Source organism: Phacochoerus africanus, chromosome 14 (assembly GCF_016906955.1).
Source record: "Phacochoerus africanus isolate WHEZ1 chromosome 14, ROS_Pafr_v1, whole genome shotgun sequence".
Classification (NCBI taxonomy): domain Eukaryota; kingdom Metazoa; phylum Chordata; class Mammalia; order Artiodactyla; family Suidae; genus Phacochoerus; species Phacochoerus africanus.
This window is the reverse complement of record NC_062557.1, coordinates 59151768-59157970: the sequence shown is the minus strand read 5'-3', so window position 1 is coordinate 59157970 and position 6203 is coordinate 59151768.

The window sequence follows — 6203 nt, the reverse complement described above, 5'->3', positions numbered from 1 at the left end:
AACTCAAACTCTACCTTGAGCACTAAGGACTCAGGGTGTTTTCTTCTGAAAGCAACAGGCTGGCTTCCTTCGTTTTCGTGATAATGCCTTCGAAGGACTCCAGCCTGAATAACCAGTGTTGCCTGTGCCCTCTTGGGGTCCCCTGTGGGCAGAGCTCCTCCTGGCGACGTGGTGTCACCCTTACAGCGCAGAAGCACTTCCCACATGCTTCTCATTTTGTCCCATGTGACATTAAAAACATGCACTTGAGGGTTGAGATTTAATCATATTAAAAATTGGAGTTCCCTGGTGGCCTGGTGGGTTAAGGATCCAGCATGGTCCCTGCTGTGGTGCGAGTTGCATCCCGGGCACTTCTGCATGCCATGGGCGTGGCCAAAAAAATATTACTAATTGTGGCTGCTTCACCAAGACATCCTTATGGGACCCTGGCCCTTTTTTTTCAAAGGCAAGTGCACGGTGGGGGACTCGGTGACCCTGGACAGTCCACCATCCTTGTCCAGATTCCCTCTCAGGGGCCACAAGTTTCACCACCCACTGCTTCCGCATCAAGGCAAACATTCACCTGGGGAAAAAGACAACTATTTCTGACCCTGCAGAGCTTCTGAAAGGGTCTCAGGACACTCAGGCACCTTGTGAGCTGCTGGGTAGGTGCAAGCAACCTTCACACCGGTCTCTGGCCGGGAGCAGGCGGGGCCCTTCAGCCCTGAGGCATGAGAAGCCTTAGGTCTGACTCTGGGCAGATTGGCCCCAATGCTGTTGGCTGGGCCTGGTTCCTTGGTTTGTTTTTTTTTTTTTTTTTTGGCTTTTTGGGGCCGCACTTGCACAGAGGGAGGTTCCCAGGCTAGGGGTTGAATTGGAGCTGCAGCTGCCCGGCTACAGTACAGCCACAGCCAAACAGACACTTAACCCACTGAGCAAGGCCAGGGATCGAACCTGAATCCTCAGAGAGACATCAGGTCCTTAACCCGCTGAGCCACAGTGGGAACTCCCTGGGCCTGCTTCATTTAAAGCAAACTCATTCTTTTTTCCTCAGCATCTCCTGGGCCACGCACGCTCCCTGGCATCAGAGCCAGGCCTTCCTCAGGAAGAGCTCACACCCCACCCCGGTCTGGAGGGCGGGCAGGCCCAGAACCTGTCCCCGTGAGAGGGGAGGGGACTGGACATGGGGAGGTTTGGGAGGCGGGGGAGGGGTGAGCCTTCAAGGAGGGGAAGGGTGTTTTCCCGCCGAGTTCCCGGGGGGCACTGAGGTGGAATTTACTGTCTGGGCCCCCAGGTCTCGTCAGCCAGGGCGTTAGAGGCTGCGCAGGAACCGGGCTTCCTCCAGCCCCCGCCACAGGGGGTCACCAACGACACAACGGTCCTGTATTTAAGGCAAATTCTGATGTTCCTGAAGGAAAAACTTGGAAAGAAAACTAAGGGATGAGTATTGGGACTTTTAGAAATGTTAACGAAATAGTCAACGGCTCATTATAACCTCTAGTTTATTAACTTAGTTACACATGCGCATTGAAAACGCGGTCTACAAGAACACGCGAATACAAAATATTGCTTTTCCCTCCCAGTCTCACATTTCAAGTCACAATGTCATTCCCACTCTCTCTACACGTACCTTGGACATGCGAGTTTTTCTTTTCCCTCCCTTTCTTTTTTTGGCCACCCCCATGGCCTATGGAAATTCCCAGGCCGGGGTGCAATCAGAGCTGTAGCTGCCAGCTTTCTTCACAGCCACGGCAACACCAAAGCCTTAAGCCACTGAGCGAGAGACACCATTGGGTCCTTAACCTGCTGAGCCACAGTGGGAACTCGGTCAGAATCTTCATCAAGATAGAGCCATGGGTTCTGGGAGCGTTTCCCCCCCCTGTGTCTAAACTGTTGGAGCTGCAGCACCAGACACTTGCCTGACCCAGAGAAGCCTGACCCGAGTCCCACGTCGGGACAGTCCTTCTCCAGCCCCACCTGGCAGGGGAGGTGAGGGTTTGAAGCCCCTACAACAGAGCCGCTCGCTCAATGCTTTTGACATTGCTCTTTGAAAGCTGGTCTATGGAACGCACCTGTCCTGACAGTTAGGGCGAAACCCCTGGGGTGGGTCTTCAGGTTCCTGCCACCCCGCTTCCAATGCAGGGCCCAAGGAGGACTCTCCAACCCTGCACAGCGTGCGGCGCCTGCGGCTGCTCTGGGCTGAGGCGAGAGCTGTGGCGGGAGCCGGCAGTCTGGCTGTGGGTGCGACTGAGAGTAAGACGGTCCTGGGGACAGAAGAGGCCAAAGACCACAGGGCCGGGGGGTCATCGCGGCGGTGCAATCGGCTGGGGTGGGAGTGAGGGGTGATCAAAGCTCCAAAGAAAGAGCCAGGCCCTGGGGGCTTCCCGGGAACAGCCCCTCTGTGTCCCCGCCTCGCGTCTGCAGAAAACCTTTGGCCTCCTCGGCCTGGCCTGACCTCCAAAGAAGAAATTTAATCACAGGAGTGAGAAGATGCAGAAACAAAGGGGAAAAAGCGAGGCCGAAGAACACAAGTTTGGCCCAAAGAAGGAGGCAGGACCTCTCGTTCCCCGCTGCGGGCTGCAGATCGGACCCGAGCCCGGCCGCGAGCTGTCCTGCGGGCACTGAGACGCCCACCAGGGGGGGCGCAGGAACTGCAGGCTGACCTCCAGCACGCAGACCCCAGACGGGCTGGGACCCCAGGGCGATGACGGCGTCTGCAAACACCACACTGCTCCCTCCAGCCAGTCAGCGAGCGGGGCCCAGGCGGGTCGGGCCCCTGCGACCCTCAGCCCGAGGGTGGCCTTTACAGACCCTCCCCTGGGAGCCCTCTGTGAGCACGAGCTGCCCGGTCTCCTTGCTGGGCCTGCAACTCACGAGGTCCAACCCAGAGCCTGTGGACCTCAGTTTGATAACAGGCTGTGAGTCCAGAGCCCCCAGGTGGAAAAGAAGCGTGTGGAGCGAGGAAATGGGGGGGGGGCAGGCAGGCGAGGGCGCGGCTGGCACGTGTCAGGACCTTGAAGAAATGGTATCTGGAGGAAAGGGCACGCAGAGGGGGCATGCGCTGGGGATGGGACGAGACGATCCTGAGTCTGAACCACGGGTCTGCCTAGACCGCCCGCAACGGCACCACCTCCTTCTAGACTTGGGCAGCGGTGTGTGTGTGGGGGGGTTCTGGGGGCAGGACAGCGGGCCCCCAGGAAGTGTGTGCTGGAGGGAGACTCGGAGAGAAGGGTGAAGGGGAGAACCAAGTGTCAATGGGAGGAAACTGAAGAGCAGGCGGCCAGGGAGACGAGCCAGGACAGGCGTGGTCAGGGCCTCAGGGGCCGCTGGCATCCAGGACCTAGCGGACACACTGGAAGGAAATGGCTCAGCAGGTTAAGGATCTGGCGTTGCCACTGCTGTGACGTGAGTCACTGTTGTGGTATGGGTTCGACCCCTGGCCCGGGAACTTCCACGTGCTGCAGGAACAGCCAATAAAAATTTTTTTTAAGAAAAAAAGGTTCCAGGAGTTCCCGCTGTGGCACAGTGCGTCAAGGAAACAACTGCAGAGGCTCAGGTCACGACAGAGCTGCAGGTTCCATCCCTGGCCCAGCACGGTGGGGTAAGGATCGGGCAAAGGGTGCGGCTCGGCTGGGATTCGATCCCTGGCCCGGGAACTTCCACAGAAAGGTTCTACGGGGACCTTAGGTGTGACCCCAGCCGCCCGCTCTCAGCCCTGCAGGAATGTCAGGTGCACCGTCCCCAACAAAGGTGCCGGTGTGGCCTCTTCGAAGCCTCCATGGTCTCAGACGTGCCCAGGCGCGGAGACAGTGAGCGGGCGTCTGGGTGCTCTCGGCTTCGACAAACATCCGAACACCGATAAAGGATTTGCGTGCTTGTTTGGGTGGGTGAGCAGCAGGTCTCAAGTTACATGTCTGTGCAGCACGGGCAAGTCCAGAAAAGGGAACGAAAACATTCATTTCCCAATTTACAGGAAAGGTTTTAGGGCCGTGATTCTCAAAAGGGTGGCCTTTCAAGAGCGGCATCTGGGAATTCGCTGAAGCGCAGGCCCACAGGCCCCACCCCGGGTCTGCTCACTCGGAAACTCTGGTGAGGGGGTGTGGGGGGGGGGCGGGGGCGGTGTAGGCCCAGCGGCCCATTTTAAGGCGTTCTCCAGGGGGTCCCGAGGCTCGTGGGAGTTTAAGAACCACCGCTGTCAGGTAACGGATGGGAAGTGTTCAGTGGCCGCCTGGACCCGGTTCTGTAAGGCCCTGGGGAACTCCTTTACCTCCGAAGCCTTCGTCTCCTCGCATGTAACAAGGGCAAAGCACACACTTACACGGCTGCCACACGGCTCGGAGGAGACAGTGCCTGGCACACAGCAAGCCCGAAGGCGCTGGTCACCACCGCTGTCGCCAAGGGAGGACTCAGGCGCCGCCCGTCTCCTGGGAAGATCAATAGTGAGCTAGGCCTTCCGAACCTGGGGTGTGTGTGTGTGTGTGTGTGTGTGTGTGTGTGTGTGTGTGTGTGTGTCTTTTTGCTATTTCTTGGGCCGCTCCCGCAGCATATGGAGGTTCCCAGGCTAGGGGTCGAATCGGAGCTGTAGCCGCCGGCCTACGCCAGAGCCACAGCAACGCGGGATCCGAGCCGCGTCTGCAACCTACACCACAGCTCACAGCAACGCCAGATCCCTAACCCACTGAGTGAGGCCAGGGACCGAACCCACAACCTCATGGTTCCCAGTCGGATTCGTGAACCACTGCACCATGACGGGAACTCCTGAGGCTGGGGTTTTGATAGCACATGCATGTGACAACTTCACACTAGTCTTGTTTCTAGTTCGCAAGGTGTGGGCCCACCCTAGTCAGAGACCAGCTTGGGAGGCCCGGGCATCCAGGTGCAGATGCTCCAGAGGTAGAGGGGGTGGTGGTGCAGGTGCTCCAGAGCTGGAGCTGGGGGCGGGTGCAAGGGGGAAGGCAGAGCTCACAGAAGGGTGGGGGCCAGAGGTCACCAAAGCCTGGTGACTCCTGCCAGAACTTTGGAGTCTATGCTCAAGCAAAAGCCTTGCTTGCTTTCCTTTTAGGGCCGCACCTGCGCCATATGGACGTTCCCAGGCTAGGGGGTCGCATCAGAGCGGCAGCTGACAACCTACCCCACAGCTCATGGCAACGCAGCATCCTTTAAACCACTAAGCGAGGCCAGGGATCGAACCTGCCTCCTCATGGACACTAGTTGGGTTCTTAACCTGCTGAGCCACAACAGGAGCTCGTCAAAAGGCTTTCTTTCTTGAGTCGAAAATACCAGCAGCCGGTTTAGAAGCATTGCTGGCTTCCGCCTCCTCGGCAGAACAGTGTGTCCTGCACAAGCACCTCGTGGGCACTGACCTTTTTTTGCGCAGCTGCCGACCCAGTCGCTTGTCCTTAGAAGGAACAAAAACTGTCCCAGAGAGGAGCTGGCCAGGCCCATGAGGAGCTATGCCTGGCCCGGAAGTCCAGCTGCAGCCTCTCCACGAGGTGCACGGCAGGTGGGTTCTCCCCAGGGGGCAGGCAGAGGCTGGCTCGGCATCACGCCGGGGAGCCCCAAGGCACAGCCAAGACAGGGATGCGGGTGGCCAAGGGTCGCCAGCATCACAGTCCCCTCGGCTCCTGCGCAAACCTCAGCTCCCTCCGGCTGAACTGAGGCCGCCAGCCGCAGACGGGGCCCAGCTGCCCAGGCCCGGGACCACCAGGGCTTTTGGAGGGAGAACCTAAGGGGCAGTCCCGCAGCTGTCCGTCGTGCCCAGGAGGGGCGCCGGCCGGAGCCAGCTGAGTGCGGGGAGCAGACGGGAGCACCCCTTGGCAGGAGTCGCCGCGGTGGGCGGATGTTAGAGCAGCAGGTGTAGGAGGACTTCCCTCTGGGCCTTTGCTGAGACGGGTCCCCCAACGCCTCGCTGGCCATTCCCTCCAGCCCCCACTCTGTGGGGACCACACTCCCCACTCCACGCCCTTCTCAATGCTGCCCCTGCAGAGGCCCCCGCAGCACAGATATCTCTGTGGGTCTCCCAAGCTGTCACCTCCAAGGGTTGGAATTTCCTGCTGCTTAAGGTGCCAGCCCGAGGCCAGACCCCTGCCTAGTCCATAGAAACGGGCAGCACTTTCAAATCCTGTGATAATCACTGCGGGATTGAATTGAATTGAAGCGTTTACTCACTCCTTAATAGGAATGCCCTCTAGGGAGCTCCCCGGTGGTCTAGTGGCTGGGACTCG